This window comes from Mauremys reevesii, linkage group 12, assembly GCF_016161935.1.
Source record: "Mauremys reevesii isolate NIE-2019 linkage group 12, ASM1616193v1, whole genome shotgun sequence".
Lineage (NCBI taxonomy): Eukaryota > Metazoa > Chordata > Testudines > Geoemydidae > Mauremys > Mauremys reevesii.
Window position 1 is genome coordinate 49,841,249 of NC_052634.1, and position 16,747 is coordinate 49,857,995.

General features: G+C 49.4%; 2 non-coding genes across 2 annotated transcripts; both read right to left on the reverse strand.

Moving 5' to 3' along the window:
- Positions 1-8,182: 8,182 nt before the first annotated feature.
- TRNAT-UGU lies at positions 8,183-8,256 on the reverse strand. The gene has a single exon. It is a non-coding gene; the product is annotated as a tRNA-Thr (tRNA).
- A 7,962-nt stretch (positions 8,257-16,218) lies between these two features.
- On the reverse strand, positions 16,219-16,300 carry TRNAS-GCU. The gene has a single exon. It is a non-coding gene; the product is annotated as a tRNA-Ser (tRNA).
- Between the last annotated feature and the right edge of the window lie 447 nt (positions 16,301-16,747).

Below are 16,747 nucleotides of genomic sequence, written 5' to 3' on the forward strand. Positions count from 1 at the left end.
CTGTGATCTGGTCACCCCATGTGTGCTGTTTCTTCCTCCCTCCACCCCGAACCTTGTTTCGATGGGGCGGAGCTGGGGAAGGAGGGTTTGTTTCCATGGAGCCGGGCGGCGCTGGGGCGGGAAGGAGGGCAATTTTATATTAATAAGGAAATAATTTATAAATTTTAATAAAATAAACATTAATGAAGAAAATCAGTTGTACAACTATCAAAACAAATTATTTTCCTGATATGAAAGTGCAAATCAGCTAATTAATATATGATGCAATGTATGTAATAATAATTTTGTTATTATTTATATAGTCATGGAAAGTAAATAATACATGGAAGAAATGAAAGGGTTTTTTTTAAGGTTTTTTTTGTTTTAGTCATCCCTGCCGTGGCCCCATCGAAACTGTTCGAATTGGGCGCACTTCCTGAAGCCGGCCCTGACAATGAGGCTAATCATCTAGTGGAACAAGCTCTGCAAGGGACGTGGTTAATTCCCCATCACTGCCCTGTGTAAATCAAGACTGCAGCTCTTGCTGCGGACACCTGGTGTGTGGGTGTCCCTGTTCCCCCTTCAGAACCTCTGGTACATGGTGCTTCCCTGCTCCCAGTTCAAGATCCCCATCATGTGGGTGCTCCCATCCAGGATCTCTGGTGGGTGTCTCTGTCCCCCACCCCATGAACTAGCTCCAGTGTGTGGTTTCCCCTGCCTGCCCCCATCCGGGATCTGTGGGTGTCTCTGTTCCCCTTTTCAAGATCCGTGTTGCTTGGGTGCGTCCCTTCCCTCAAGTCAGACTCCCCATTGTGTGGGTGCTCCCATCCCCCCGTCCAGTCTCTGCGGGGGTGTCTGTATAAAAAGAGACTGTGTCTCACTGTCTTGCCCAGGCTACGCTGCAGGGGCTATTCACAGGTGCAACCCCACTACTGATTAGCATGGGAGTTTTGACCTGCTCTGTTTCCAACCTGGGCCGGTTCACCCCTCCTTAGACAACCTGGGGACCCCAAGCTTCCCTAGGATCACCATATTGATGCCAAACTTAGTGTGGACACCCGATCGGCACAGCCCCCTGCAGCCTAGAACTCCTGAGCTCAAGCAATCCACTGGCCTCAGCCTCCCCCAGAGCTGGGATCACAGGCACCAGCCACGGGACCCAGCTGGTTACAGGGTCTCCCGCTTCCAACTTCAGGCTTCAGCCTGGGAGCTCTGCGCTCAGAGCGGGTGGAAGTGGAGCCTGGAACTGAGCTGATGCGCTGAAGGTTATTTGCTCTGCGCGCTTCACATGGAGGTGAAAACACGGGGCACAGATCTTTGAGCACAACCCTTGTCCTGAGCAATGGGTGAGTGGGGGGGGGGGCTGCATAAAGAGAAACCGGCTCTCCCTGGCAGGGCTGCAGCGGCTCTTCACAGGGGCAGTCCCATGGCCAATCGGTACCAGAGTTTTGAAAGCCTCCTTTTACTGGACTGACCTCACTCCCCTCTCTCTAGGGGGACTGGTGACCCCAAACTTCCCAGAAACCATCATAGTGAGGCCAACCTAAGCACAGACACCTGCTCAGCACCCCTGGTTGCAGCCCTGAACCCCGGCAATCAGCTACGCTCAGCTGCCCACCCAAAAAGCGTTACACGCAGGAGCCTTCGTGCCCCGCGTGTTCAGCTCCCTCCCAGCGCCAGCTTCAAACTCCGCTGCTCAGTTCTAAGCTTTGGCCACACGGGGGCAGCCTGGAGCTCAGCCAACGCCTCCCGGTGCTGGTTGCGTTTCCCGCTCCTCGTGGCAGGTTCACACCCCGCAGGCAGATCTCTGAACCGGAGCCGAACCGTTCCCCAAATCCAGCGCTTTAGCAGCAGCTTTGCTAGGAAAGCGCTGACGTCCCCAAGTAAAGTAAGAGCCAGAGCGCTGTGTCCAGGATCTTCTATTGGGCCCCTCACCGTGGTGTCTGTCAGGCACAAGGAGAAACCAGGGAAATGTTTTCATGGCGTTTAAGGGCAGAAGGGGCCATTAGCTCAGCTAGTCTGACCCCCGAATAACACAGAATTACACCATGACACACATTGATCCCACAGACCTTAGATAGATCAAAGCGTTTCAGCCCTCAGGACGGAGGCTAAACTGGGTGCCAGAGGCAGCGAACAAGGGGCCCCCAAGGCAATGGCAGGGAACTGACGAGGTGAAATATGCCCAGATGATCCCAGCAGGCGACCCACCCCCATGCTGCAGATGTGGGAGTCCCTGTTCCTCCTGCCCTTAAGAATCTCTGGTGGTAAGTGGGTCCCCCCAGTTCCCCAGATAAGAATCCTCCATGTGGTTTCCCTGGCTTCACCTCCAAATAAGAACATTCTGTGGAGGGGGTGGGAGGAAGGTTGTCTGGCAGATATGTGTAAGCGGGGGAATGGTCCCACTACTGTGGGGAACTTTCCTGGCTTCTGTGCTACCCTGGTGAAGTGGGCTAGTGAAAGGATCTGAGTCCTCGCTCCCACTTCCTTTACCCAGAGGCCTCCCTGCCCTTGAGGACTCTCCTGTTTGGCAGAGTTCTCGTAGCCCCAACAAGACTGGGCCCAGGATTCCTGGGGGGCTCAACCCCCAACCCTGCTGTGGCCACCTAGGACAGGGGCTAAGGTGTCCCCACTCCGGGGTACCCTCTCTGCACTGGGCACCTCCCTGACCCACTGATTATTCCAGACAATTTAAAGCAAATACAAGTTGTTTACTTAACAATCAATTTAAAGAAAAGAATAAGAATAAATGGGAACGGTTACAGGGAAACACATCACCCTGCTCTGCGGCAGGGAACATTACAAACAATGTCTCTGGACATCAAGGCACTTTGCAGTCTGTTCCTTGTAGGCCCCAGGCCTCCTTCTCAGGCCCTGGCTGTGCTGCAGGGATGCTGTGGGTGGGACACTTGAAATGGTGGTGACCACACACCTCCGGGCTTTGGGTGGTGGGATCCTTCTTCCCAGTGCCAGCCCCCCGGCAGGTTAAGGTCCCCCACCCAGCCTGGCCTGCATGGACCCTTGGCTGGAGCGTCTTTCTGCGCTGGGCCCTTTTACCAAGGTTCCCCCCCTTGGCTGGCCCCAGTTGCTCACCACACTCTGGCTCTCTGGCTGCAGCTCTGCTCCCAGCACAGGATCTGCTCTCCCTGGGCTGTGCCTCTGGCTCTCTGGCTGCAGCTCCACTCCCAGCACAGGATCTGCTCTCTCTGCGCTGTGCCTCTGGCTCTCTGGCTGCAGCTCCGCTCCCAGCACAGGATCTGCTCTCTCTGCGCTGTGCCTCTGGCTCCAGCTCTGCTCCCAGCACGGGGTCTGCTCTCTCTGCGCTGTGCCTGTGGCTCTCTGGCTGCAGCTCTGCTCCCAGCACAGGATCTGCTCTCTCTGCGCTGTGCCTGTGGCTCTCTGGCTGCAGCTCTGCTCCCAGCACAGGATCTGCTCTCTCTGGGCTGTGCCTCTGGCTCTCTGGCTGCAGCTCCGCTCCCAGCACAGGATCTGCTCTCTCTGCGCTGTGCCTCTGGCTCTCTGGCTGCAGCTCCGCTCCCAGCACAGGATCTGCTCTCTCTGTGCTGTGCTGTGAGACTTTGACTCACCCAGGCTGGGCTGCCATCATGGAACAGACCAGGTCCTTCGGTGGAGGGTTTGCGTTCCTCCAAGGACGTGATCTCAGTGTGTGTGGGTGTCCCTGTCCCTTCAACCCTTAACAATCCCTGGTGCGTGGGTGTGCGGGGCCCCATTACAATCCCCTCTGTCTTACCCCCCATGAGGGATCCGGTGGATGTGGGTGTTCTCCACGCTACTGGGGGTGTCTGGTGCACCTGTCCCTCCTGGTTAATAGTGGAGTGTGTGGGTGTCCCCCCGCCCATTAAGGATCCGTGTTGTGCGGATGCACCCGTTCTTCTCATTAAGAATGGTGCAACGGAGCATATGAGTGTGTCCCCCACCCCATGAACTAGCTCCCGTATATGGTTCCCCTCGCTCCCATCCAGGCTCTGTGGGTGTCGCTGTTCCGCTTTTCAAGACCCGTGTTGCAGGGGGGCGTCCCTCCCCCCAAGTCAGAATCCCCAGCGTGTGGGTGCTCCCATCCCCCACTCCAGGCTCTGCAGGGGGTGTCTAAAAAGAGACTGTGTCTCACTGTCTTGCCCAGGCTACGCTGCAGGGGCTACTCACAGGTGCAATCCCACTACTGATCAGCACAGGAGTTTTGACCTGCTCCGTTTCCGACCTGGGCCGGTTCACCCCTCCTTAGGCAACCTGGAGACCCCAAGCTTCCCCGGGATCACCATATTGATGCTGAACTTAGTGTGGACACCCGATCGGCACAGCCTCCTGCAGCCCAGAACTCCTGAGCTCAAGCGATCCACCAGCCTCAGCCTCCCCAGGCGCTGGGATCACAGGCACCAGCCACAGAGCCCAGCTTGTTTTGCAGCTTGGCAGCTGGAGCTTTAAACTCTGCTTGTGAGCTCTGTGCCTTGGCCAGACGGGGACAGCCTGGAACTGGGAAATGCTTCTGCTCCTCCTGCCCCCGTCTCATATCAAGCTGCAGGCGCCGCTGTCCTGCCAGGTAAGATCCCGGATGTTTCGGTGACCCCTTTCCCCGCCCAGGTGTCCGGGTACCTCTCCCCCCCATACAGAATCCTGGATGTGTGGGTGTCCGTCCCTCTGCAGAGGATCCCGGAGTGTGGATGCCCTTGTCCCCCCCTACAACATCCTGGGTGTGTGGGTGCCACTCTCCCCCCCGTAGATCTCTGGTGGGTGGGTCTCCAGGGTGTGAGCGCTCCCATCCCCCGATACAGGCTGGGGGGGGGGGTATAACTGGCTCTCCCTGTCCTGCCCAGGCGGTGCTACAGCAGCTGTTCACAGGGGCAGCAACCTCACTGTCACCCTGCAGCTTTAACCTGCTCCAGGGGTGACCTGCTTCACCCTCCTGTGGGAGCCCGGGGACCCCGAACTGCCCAGAATCACCTGATTGATGCCGAGCTTAGCACAGACACCGGCTCACCCTGGCAGGGAGCTACCCTGAGAATCAGCTTCCCTCCGCCTCCTGCTGCACAGCGAGGGTCCCACGCGAGAGGCTTCGTGCCCAGTTTGTTCAGGAGCGTCCCAGGCTCCAGCTGTAAACTCTGCTGGTCAGTTCTAGTCTTTGGCCACATGGGGGCAGCACTAACGGTCCCATCTAAACGCTGTTTGCGTTCGGCCCTTCGGATCGCAGATTGTAACCCGCAGGCAGATCTCTGAGCGCAGCCAGATCCCTCCCCAAACTAAACATTGAAGCAGCAGCTCCCATTGGAAAGAGCAGGATTTTTGCCTTTAAAAACAAGGGAAATGTCTATAGCGAGAGACTGAAGAAGCTCAATTGATTTCATTGACTGGAGGTTAAGAGGCGATTTAATCACTGGTTTAAATACGTTTTACAAATTCCCAGAGGGGGGGATATGTGATTTAAAGGGTTCTTTAATTCACCTGACAAAATTTGCACAAGACCCCATTGGCTTGCAGTCGATGTCAGAAAATCCCAACTGGAAATGACCATTTTTTAACCGTGAGGCTAATTATCTAGTGGAACAAGCTCTGCAAGGAAGGTGGTAAATTCCCCATCACTTGCAGTTTGTAAATCAAGACTGCAGCTCTTGCTGCAAGATGCCTGGTGTGTGGGTGTCCCTGTTCTGCATTTCGGGATCCCTGGTACATGGTGCCTCCCTCCCACCAGTTCAGGATCCCCACAATGGGTGCTCCAGTCTCTGCGGGGGAGGGGGAGTGTATAAAAAGAGACCGTGTCTCACTGTCTTGCCTAGGCTACGCTGCAGGGGCTACTCACAGGTGCGGCCTGACTACTGATCGGCACGGGAGTTTTGACCTGCTCTGTTTCCGACCTGGGCCAGTTCACCCCTCCTTAGGCAACCTGGGGACCCCCAGCTTCCCAGGGATCACCATATTGATGCCGAGCTTAGTCCGGACACCCGATCGGCACAGCCCCCTGACCAGGCCAGAGAGAGCAGCAGGTTTCCCGTATTGTTTCCCGCTCTTGTTTTCTTGACTAGTTTCTCCTCTGCACCAGCTTCCACTTTTCCTTTGTGAGCCTGGCTAGCTCAGTTGGCTGAGCGTCAGACTTTTAATCTGAAGGTCCAGCATTCAAGTCCATAGTCAGGTGATAAACTACTTGCCAAGATCTTAAACTGTCCTTTCTGTAGTCCTCTTTGATGTTACTTTTTCTCTTCAGGATTTTCCCTTTCCTCAGAAGGGCCTTTTTGTGTGTGGGTTTGAAGGGGCAACTTCCTGACTGCCCCTCTGTCCTTGCAGCCTGGAGGAATAAAGGCCTCTGGTCATAGAGCATGTTCCTCCCCTGCACACACACACACACAGACACACACAAACACACAGAATATCCCTAAGGATTTAGAATCACCTGCTGCCTTCCCCTGTCCTGCTGGATCCCCAAATGAAGATGCTCTTCAGCCTAAACCCATGTCCCCTCTGTTCCCAGTGCCCCTCAGACCCAACCCTCAGCCCCTCCTATGCTCACTGCTCCTCACTCCCAACCAGAGCCTGCTCCTCTTCACCCTTCTCCTCTGTCCCAACCCACAGCCCCCTCCTATTCCCGGTGCCCTTCAATCCCAACCCACGGCTCCCTCCTTCCCTCCAGCAGCAGGTGCTTCACACCCCCTCAGGAAGATTTTCTTGCAAGGTTTCGTGTAGGAGTCTGCATGTGGATTTTACAGTATGTTGGAAATAGGTTGGGTTGCTTGCCGAAATGATCACTTGTGGCTGGTGTTAGATTCCGAGTCTCCTTGTTATTGGGGCAGGAGAAATAAAGGGTTGTTATCCTTGTTGTGTGACCCAAGGGCAGCAGAACTGTGCTTGGCAGACCCCGATGGAGGGACTCACCCTCAATTCAAGAGCACTTGCTAAGCAGGGGACAGGGGTTCCAAAGCCAAGTGGGATGGGGCCTGGGTCCCAATACTAAAATGTAGGTGTTAGACCAACGTTAGGACAGGGTGGCTGTGGAGGGATGAGTGAGTCCCTAGACAACATAGTGAGTACGGGGCCTTCTTATTTCCCACTTTTCCACCCAGGATGGCAGGTGAACTCTACAGAGGCACCTCTGGGCTTGCACTGACTAAGGACAACAGCTGTGAGTGGGGTGCAGAGAGGGGATGGCTCATGTTAAAGGACTTTTAGTTGCTGGACTTACGAATCGTAGGGAGAAGGACACTGCCCAGCTTATCTGGGGGGTGGGTCTTTCCCTCGTGGTTTATGTTTATGTGTTGGGGCTGCAGACATGACTTCTGCTAACCCTGGGCTTACATTGCAGTGTAGACATACCCTGAGAGGGCATCTAGACTGTGATAAAATCCTGCTGGCCTGGATGGTCTGATTTGGGCTCCTGGGGCTCAGGTTGTGGAGCTAAAAACTACAGCGCAGACATCTGGGCTCATACTGGAGCCCAGGCTCAGAGACCCTCTCCCCTCGTGGGGTCTCAGAGGCTGGGCTGAAGCCCAAGTGTCTACGCTGTTATTTTATAACCCTGCAGCACAAGCCTGAATCAACTGACCCAGGGTTTGAGAATAGTGACTTGGGTGTGTTAATGGCAGTGTAGACATAATGCTAGGCTATGTCCACACTGCAATGAAACACCCAGCTCTGTCCCGTGCCAGTGCAGGCTCCCAGGCTAGGGCTGTGGGGTGGTAAATTTGCAGCGTAGACATCTCGGCTCAGGCTCAATACCGGGCTCTGGGAGCCCTCAAGGTTGGGAGGGAGTTTAGCAAGCAAACAAGGTAAAATGGCAGGGGAGTATTACCCTGGACTCAATGGCATTTCTCCATTGGTCTGTCTGCTTTGGGGCAGGGACAATAACACGTCCTGCTGCTTTCGTTATTTCAAAGGGTGGTTTAGGATTTTCATTCTCACACACGGTGCACAAAGCAGGACTCAACCCTCGGTGCAAACTAAATGAGCTGCTCACAGGTTCTGGCAGCCACAATGAGCCATTCAGCCTGAGAGCCCAGACCTGCCCCTGTCCCAGAGGGAGGGGGACATCTGTGACAGGCTGAACCACTGACCTATCAGCTCTTAACTCCCAAACTTTCAGTAAGTCTGTTATCAGTGCCTGTGAGTATAATTTAAGCAACTATACTGGGCTGGACCAAAGAGCTCTGTGTTTTGCCTTCCCACAGTAACCAATACCAGGTTGCCCAAAGGTTAGTCAATAAGGCACCACTGGGAATTGAACCCAGGATCTCCTGTTTACAAGACAGGTGCTTTAGCCAGCTAAGCCATGGTGCCTGCCTGTGGCTAAAACACAGTGTCTGGCCACACCTGACTCCCTGCCAACCCCACTGGGGCCTGAAAAGCTTTGCTTGTGTTTGGATTCTGCAAAGCAGAGCAGCAGGTGAGGTTTTCCTTGCAAGCTCTGTGTGTGTGTGTGTGTGTGTGTGTGTGAGAGAGAGAGAGAGAGAGAGAGAGAGAAAATCTTTGGCCAGGTCTGCACTACAAGGTTACTTCAGCATCATTATTTTGCTCAGGTGTGTGAAAAACACAACGCTCCCTCGGTCAGCAGTTTTTGGCTGGTGCACACACTGCAATGCCACGTCTGGCGACAAAATTGCCCTGTTTTGGTGACAAAATAAAACCACCTCGACGAGAGGCCTAGAGCTTTTTGCAGCAAACTTAAAGTGACAAATTGTCAGTGTAAATGCTGCTGGTCATTATATCACCATAACTGGCCTCCACCAGTATCCCACCACATCTGCCATGAACTCGCCTGCCCTGCATTCCTGCTACAGAGGCTGGGCCCCTCCCTTTTCATAGCTCCAGAAAGTTCTGACAGCTGAGCCACTATCTAACCGGGATTAGCTTGATAGAACTGCATTGCCAGCCTAAGTCATGTAATTACACCAACCTAATTTTATAGTGTAGACCTGTCCAAAGAATCACACACAAACCTTGGGAGCAAAACTTCATCTGCTCCTCTGCTTTATAGAATACAAACACGAACAACACTTGTCACGGCCCAGTGGGGATTGGCAGAGAGTCAGGTGTGGGCCATCTTTATCCCAGGAGAGATGGACTCTAAGGGTACATCTCCATTGCAATGTAAGCCCAGGTGTGGCAGGCTGTGCTCAGAGCAGCACCTAGAAGCCCCATATTCACCACTCTCATATAATGATGACATGGTTTGTTCAAAGTCTGCCTTGTGACGTATCATTTCAAAAGTCTTGATCTGTTGAACATTAATATCATGTTGGATTGTGTGTGTAGCATTGGTTGGGAAGTTATGAAGTTTTGCTCTGTGTGTGTTACTGAGATATGTTATGAGGTTGGGAAATGCCCCCCACCAGCCTTTCAGGTGTGACACGGGAGGAGCCAGACTCGCTGCTGGCCCATTGAGGGGATCCACACTCCCAAGGACTATCCCAGGAACCGTGTACAATGCAGGCTTCTCCGAGATAGCACAGAGACAATGGACACTGCTTGAGTCACATGGTAGCAAAGGAGCTTCCTAGCAAGTTGGAAGAAACTATGAAAGAGGGGAAGAGACATCATGACTTGGTCTCTCTCCCCAACAACTCAGCAGCTGGAAACACACCTGGAGGACAAAGACTGAACTGACTCAGAAATCAGCAGAGAATAATAACAATAATACTTGCAAACCAAAGTCCCCAACCAGACTAGTATTGGTTTTTCAGCAGAAAATTTTCAGTTTGGGGAATTTTGTTTTCTCAGTCAGACTTTTCCAAGGGAAGCAGGGAGAAAATGTTTGAGTTGCCTCCTTCAGAACAGCTTGGCCTAGACACTAGCTCTGGTTCACTGTTCTGGCCTTGCTCGGATTGAGGGTATTTTAATAATTTGGGCAGGTCCCAGTGTTAGCCAAAAGGGCTCGTTTCCCCCTGGAGCTTACCTAATTACACCAAGGAGGCACGGAGACAGGAAGACGAGTACCACACCCTTTATTGATCGGTCAGCTGAGCGGGTGTTCCTCTCGGCTAGTGCCAGAGAAAGAGACACACCTTTCATGGCCAAACGGCCTACCTTTATAGCCGGTAACAAACAACTTAGCCTACGTTTGTCTACGTCATTTGGTTGACCTATAAACCCTGTGGATAATTGGGTGCAGGATACATATATCATTTTGTGGGGCTACAAGAGACATACAGCTGTTGAGGATACATTTGTCATTCTGAAGGGGACACAAGATACATCCGTTGACCCTTTGTACTAGATACTTTGGATGCATACATGTGAACGCAGCTCCATACACTTTGGGAGCCAACATATACTTGGGGAGCCAAACAAAACTGATAAGCGAAATAGCTGACTTAGGTAGATACACGGCCTTCAGTCTAATGAGTTCTGTAAGCTTTCCAACACAGTTTGGACAAGCATAACATAACTTTGGTTTACTCAGGCCTAATACGGAAAGGCTTCATTAGCACTATGATTTTTCCAACAACTCCCCTTTGAGAATACTCACCAAACCTTTTGGCTGAGTTTTCTCACACTTTGAGGCCAAAAAGCAATGAAGCTCTGCAGAAATATTTACAACTGCTCTTTTAAGCTTAGTCACCCCCAACCCAGGAATGAATGCATGGACAAAAGAGTGGAACCTTGTTCATTGAACAACTAAGGGATTGGGGCACTGACTATAACTCAGGTAGGTATACCTAATGGTTTAATTTCCCAGATGTCTCAGTGAATAATTTAGTCCCATATGCATCCTCCCCATGGACCCGGCAGGATTCGGTATGTGGGAGCCCACATCCACCCTAACCGGTCCATATGCTTGGAAGGAGCACTGTAAATGTACACACTTTCATCCAGAAAGTGTCCAAATATGTTTCCATGACCACAGATCAGATGGTACTTCAGATGTGTCTGTAAGGGCAGTGGGCCAAGTCTGGTGCTCAAGATTACTCCAAATGGCCATCAGCTGGTCATTCAGGAAATCCTGGATTTCTAAACATACTAGATCCCACTGCAATGCCTTCCCAGTCTTAGTGATATTTAATACCATCTCTGTCTTCAAAAATAAGGCTAGTGGCCTTTTCTAGTTGGCCCAATTTCTTAGCATATTCTTGGCTTTGAAAAATAATTCAGATGACTGCAACACTATTGGCCCCAGCCCACAGGGATCTGGTCAATTCCCCTTTCTCCAGAGGAAATAACCCAGGCTCTTTGTTGTGCTAAGCTAATGGCAGCCCCTTGTGAGCAATCTGGGTATGTAAAAGTGATCTTAAAACTGGATAAAGACAATGTCATTTAAAATCCAATTAGGAAGGGCAATACATACTAAAGGATTTATCCAAAACACAGGGCGCAGCCTGTAGAATAAACCCCAAAATCCAATTAATTCCACATTCCCAAACATGGGTCCCACAAGTTTTTTTCTGCCAGTGTATAATTCCTCGGGTTTCTTCACCAGGGTCAGTTCTCAATGTCCTTTTTAGTCAGGAATTCCTGGACTTTGGCAATGTCAGTGGAGTGAGTGTTTTTTTTTTTCTTCTTTCCCAAAACAATTGTAGTTTAGCATTCTACAGGGGAGAGATTATCAGCACATCACCCTGTAATGGTTTTTGATTCTTCTAGAAAAGTTCAAAGGCACAGTAGGTCTGTCAGCGGACAAGGGAGAGGTTAGCTAGCACGTCACCTTGTCCTTTTTCCCTGCTGTCCAGAAGGCACAGTGGAGCTAGAAGAAGGAATAGGCTAATCATATAGGAGAGTTCTCCTGATGTGGATGGGTCTTTTTGCAGTGAGAATCATGGGTCCAAGCAATCAGTTTTTGGCATTTCACAGCGGTGTTGGTAATCAGCAGGACTCAATAAGGGCCTTTCCAGCGTGGAGCCAAAGCAGTCTTTTGTTGGTGGACCTGTACATTGATCCGGTCTCCAGGTTCCATGGAGTGGCAGGGCTGCTAGGGTCTTCGGGTAGTGCGTCTTTACCTGTGTAAAAAGGAAACCTAACACATTGCATTAGTGTCTTTGCAGATTGTACAGCCCCCCTTTTCTGGTTGTTAGCCAAGTGTCCTTGAACGAAGTCAGTGTATTTTTTTTTTTTTTTTTTTTGGACTGAGCTTGCTAGTTAAAGTTTTTCTCATTTAACTCGTTCTTTTTCCTTTCCCCTTTTTGGCTTCCTTTTTTTAACCTACAAAGGAAACTTTTACTTTTTACTTATACACCTTTTGTTAACAATGAACACATACACATTGCTGTTATACAGTACATTAGTCTTATTATTTAATGTATGCCACATATACCCTTCTACTAAAATAACCTTATTACAGAGCTTTGGAACAACAAGCCAGGACAAGCACACCCACTTTGAGGAGTTCATTTAATACAAGCTCTAGTTCAATAGCTTCCCACCATCCCCAGCCCTCTGGCTAGAAATCTGAGGTAGCCAGAAGGATGCCATGCACAATATGGGGAGTGGGTTAACTTTTCATGTCCTCGCTTCCAAAGACTGTTAGTATGCAAATTTTAACAACAATTTTCAATTAAAAGATTTGGCCAATGTAGTTTCTTTCTCTTACTTAAGAAAATATATTAGACTTTAATAGATCACATTTTTCTGATGTATCCAAACACTTTGTATTTTAAGTTGAACAAAACAAATATCTGCATTTCAATTCAAGCCTTCTGCTTTATTTCAAACCAGACCATCCCATGAAAATATTAATCACAACAATTTTTTTTTTGGCCACGAGACAAAACACCACAACACAGAACACAGAACACAAAACTTAATTTTTACTCTGCCAGTAAATCACGATACGTTGAATGCTGTTCAGCTGGCATTAGTTTTCTTTGATTATCTGAAAGACCAAAACAGAGGTCTACCCCTTCTGGGCAGTCAATTATTGCTTAAAATATACAAATACCCTTGTTGATTTCAGGCAAAACAAGGAATTACCCCATATTGTCTTATATGTGTTTCATAGACAGCCCAGATTTCAGTGGCCTCTACCTTATCAGTTAGATAATTTGCATTAATACAGATGCTTTCTGGTTTGCTTTTTACTTTTAACTCCTGCTTTTAAACACTGAAAGAAAACATCACCACTTATAGTGCCTTAGAGCCTAATAAATTTTCATTTACATAGCATTGTATACATTCTTTAGCTAATTCAACAAAATTGTTCATAGCCAAATGATTGCAATCTAATAATTTCTTTGCCTGAATTTATTTACAAACATTTAAAAAAAACACCAAGAACTTTTCTCTTTAGCATTTTTACAAAGTTCAACTACTATTCCCTCCAGCAACTACAGAGTTAACTTTTCACTCTCCTTCAAATCACTTGCTCTTTCCTTATATCACTTGCTTTGTCTTTCAACAGCCACTTACCAATTCAAATCACCATTCCAAATATCCTTCTGAGTATTTGAAATCCCCATGCTTATACTCACTTACTTCTTCCTTCCACGAGACCCTCAAAAGTTTCCAACCTGTTCTCCAAGCTCTCTGTCTGTTGCCCGCCCGCCTGGGCCCGATCCTTTTTTTTTTTTTTTTTTTTTTCCGCTGAACCGTTTCTTTCATGGGCTTCTGCCCCCACCCTTCTGGTCTTTTCCCAAAACATTTTATTCACAAGACGACCCGAGTCCTCCCTCGTGAGGCTTGCCACCTGGGCAAAACGCATGGCCCACTGGCGTTAACTATTTAATTGCCTCTTGTAGCAAACACACTGCTGTTACGGCATATGCTGAGCACGAATGGTTACATTTTAACAAGTCCCTGAAGGACTGGTACTTGCTTAGCCAGGGCTTCCTTTTCTCCAACTACTCTATTGCCCAGTCCTGTTACGACTGGGGGTAGATCCTTTCACCTGCCACCCTTCCTGGTCAACCAGGGTGGAGAGAGGAATGCTAAACCCTTCTCCAGTTCTCAGACTTACTGCAGCTGAGAATGGGCACATCTTTAATTATGCAATCCTCAACATATAACACCAACAATACCAAACAGAACAAACATAAAATAACAAGGGTAAAACAAATAGATGGTGTAAATTCTGCAGGGCTCCCCCATTCTCTATTGCTCACCAAACTGTGACAAATTTCTGTTACCAATTTATGCCTCATGTCAGGTGATCAAACTGACACTGCAGGACGTTGCAGGAGGATAGAGAAAATACACCATATAACCAAATTTTAAAGCTTCATTAAAAATAATAAAACAACAATGGAGAGTGTTGGGAATGCTCCCACATCACTCAAGAAAGATATAAATGCCCCATACTTACACATATCCAGACTGGCCACGTCTGTATATAACATTCAGAAAAGGGGAATAGGTGGACGGGAGATTATCCTGTATACAGCTTGTTCAGAATTTCCAACATGCTTCCGCTCTTGGGAAGGCTGTTCTTTTACACCCTGGAATTTCCTGCGGTGTCTCTTTCAGAGATTCTAGTCCAGGTCAGCTACCTGTGGCTTCTCCAGTGTCACCAAGCCACACCAGCACCGGCATCCGTCACAAAGTCAGACTGTTGGATCTCACCAAACAGTTAAGCTTTGCAAATGTAATCTCAGTTCTGTAACTTGTACTGCCTTTGGTTTGCTTGACCTTGAGCATAAAACAACTTTCTCTTTTTATCTCTGGGCGAAGCTGAGTTTTAAATTAACCCGTTTCTAGACAAATTGCTCACACTGTGTCAGAGGCTTTTCTTTGGTGATTAAAAGCTCCTCTGAGATATATGATCCTATCTAGATTAAAGGTACCTTTTAATGGGCATTGTTTAGATGGATCTTCACGCGTATAAAGATTCCAATTCTCTAAATACCTGCAGGTTTTAGAACCATAATGTACGTACATATAATATGCTGGGGTACTCTTAGGGGGTGAGGTGGAATGTTTAGACTGTCCCTTACCCACACGGAAAAGAAGGGGGGGGAGAGAAGATGGGTTCACGCTCCTAGACCCGATTACAGTTTTGGCTTCCAGCATACCAATAGAACAAGAAACAAAAGTACCCCTACCAAAAAGAAAAGCCAGCCCTGGGGCTGCTCTAAGTCCCAGTAATTGTTCAGCACGGCCCACGGACTCGTGGAGTTAATGGAATTATTCATTAGCCATGTCTGAACCTAGGTACCTTAACCAGAAAGCTTTTACCCACACACCTTCCTATTTGTGGGTTCCTTTACCATTAGGGGCCCAAGGTCCCAACCCTCACTCTTCGGGGGCGTTAATCCTCAAACCCAGGAGGTAACGCACTTACCACGCCCGGAGTGGCCACGTCTGGCAGGTGGACTCCCCTCTTCTGGTACTGTCTTGCCTCCGTGTCGTTTGGAGTTCTCTATGGAGGGGGCGTAGCCGTCCCGGCCGATTGCGGCGACCCGGAGCTCGAGCAAACCAATAGCTCAAGGTGGCCACTCTCCTGAGCCGTCCTCGGCCGCCGGTCAGCGCCCCCAACAGGGAGAGAAGTCCCGGCGGAGTCGCCATTTGTTAGCCAAAAGGGCTCGTTTCCCCCTGGAGCTTACCTAATTACACCAAGGAGGCACGGAGACAGGAAGACGAGTACCACACCCTTTATTGATCGGTCAGCTGAGCGGGTGTTCCTCTCGGCTAGTGCCAGAGAAAGAGACACACCTTTCATGGCCAAACGGCCTACCTTTATAGCCGGTAACAAACAACTTAGCCTACGTTTGTCTACGTCATTTGGTTGACCTATAAACCCTGTGGATAATTGGGTACGCAGGATACATATATCATTTTGTGGGGGCTACAAGAGACATACAGCTGTTGAGGATACATTTGTCATTCTGAAGGGGACACAAGATACATCCGTTGACCCTTTGTACTAGATACTTTGGATGCATACATGTGAACGCAGCTGCAAACACTTGGGAGCCAACATATACTTGGGAGCCAAACAAAACTGATAAGCGAAATAGCTGACTTAGGTAGATACACGGCCTTCAGTCTAATGAGTTCTGTAAGCTTTCCAACACAGTTTGGACAAGCATAACATAACTTTGGTTTACTCAGGCCTAATACGGAAAGGCTTCATTAGCACTATGATTTTCCAACACCAGGTTGTTTGGGGGAGATGATGAGGATGTTCCCTTTTGAGATAAAAACTAAGAAATACAGCACTAGAGAATTTCTTTTTTTAAGAAATCTGGGATTTAGACATTTTATTTAAAGCAAGGGAGTTCTGAGTTTCTGATTGCAAGAAGCAACATTGTTTGGTCTGTCATTGTACCAAAGGAGGAGGCGATTGTCTACAAAGGAGGGGTGAAAACTCAACGCATCCAATGAGGATGGGATTTGAACCCATGCATGCAAAGCACAATGGATTAGCAGTCCATCACCTTAACCACTCGGCCACCTCATCTCAGCTGGCAATGAAGAGACAGGAGGAGAAATCTAAGGCCAGCAGAGATAGGGACAATAAGGAGTTTTTAAATACTAAGCAGAAGCAGAGGCTGAATGAGCTCCCCGCTCACATCTAGTGAGGAGCTGGGGGAAAGACTTCAGGAACAGACCGTGTTTGCATAGACACCTACTCTGCCTAGCTATGCAGCATGATGGGGCCGCTTCCCCAAAATGACCAGTTTTGGCTGGTGGTGGGTTACAAATCACTTTAGGATTGAGTGGAATGAAATGTTATTATCCTTCCTGCATGAGTGAAGGGCAGCAGAACATACCTAGTCAGTCCTGATGGAGGGGTAGGGGGTGAGGAATAGCTTTTATTGGACTGCATAGAAGTAATTGAGGATGTCACCCTAAACCAGTGGTCCCCAAACGTTTCACACTGTGCCCTCTTAGCCATGGCTGTGGC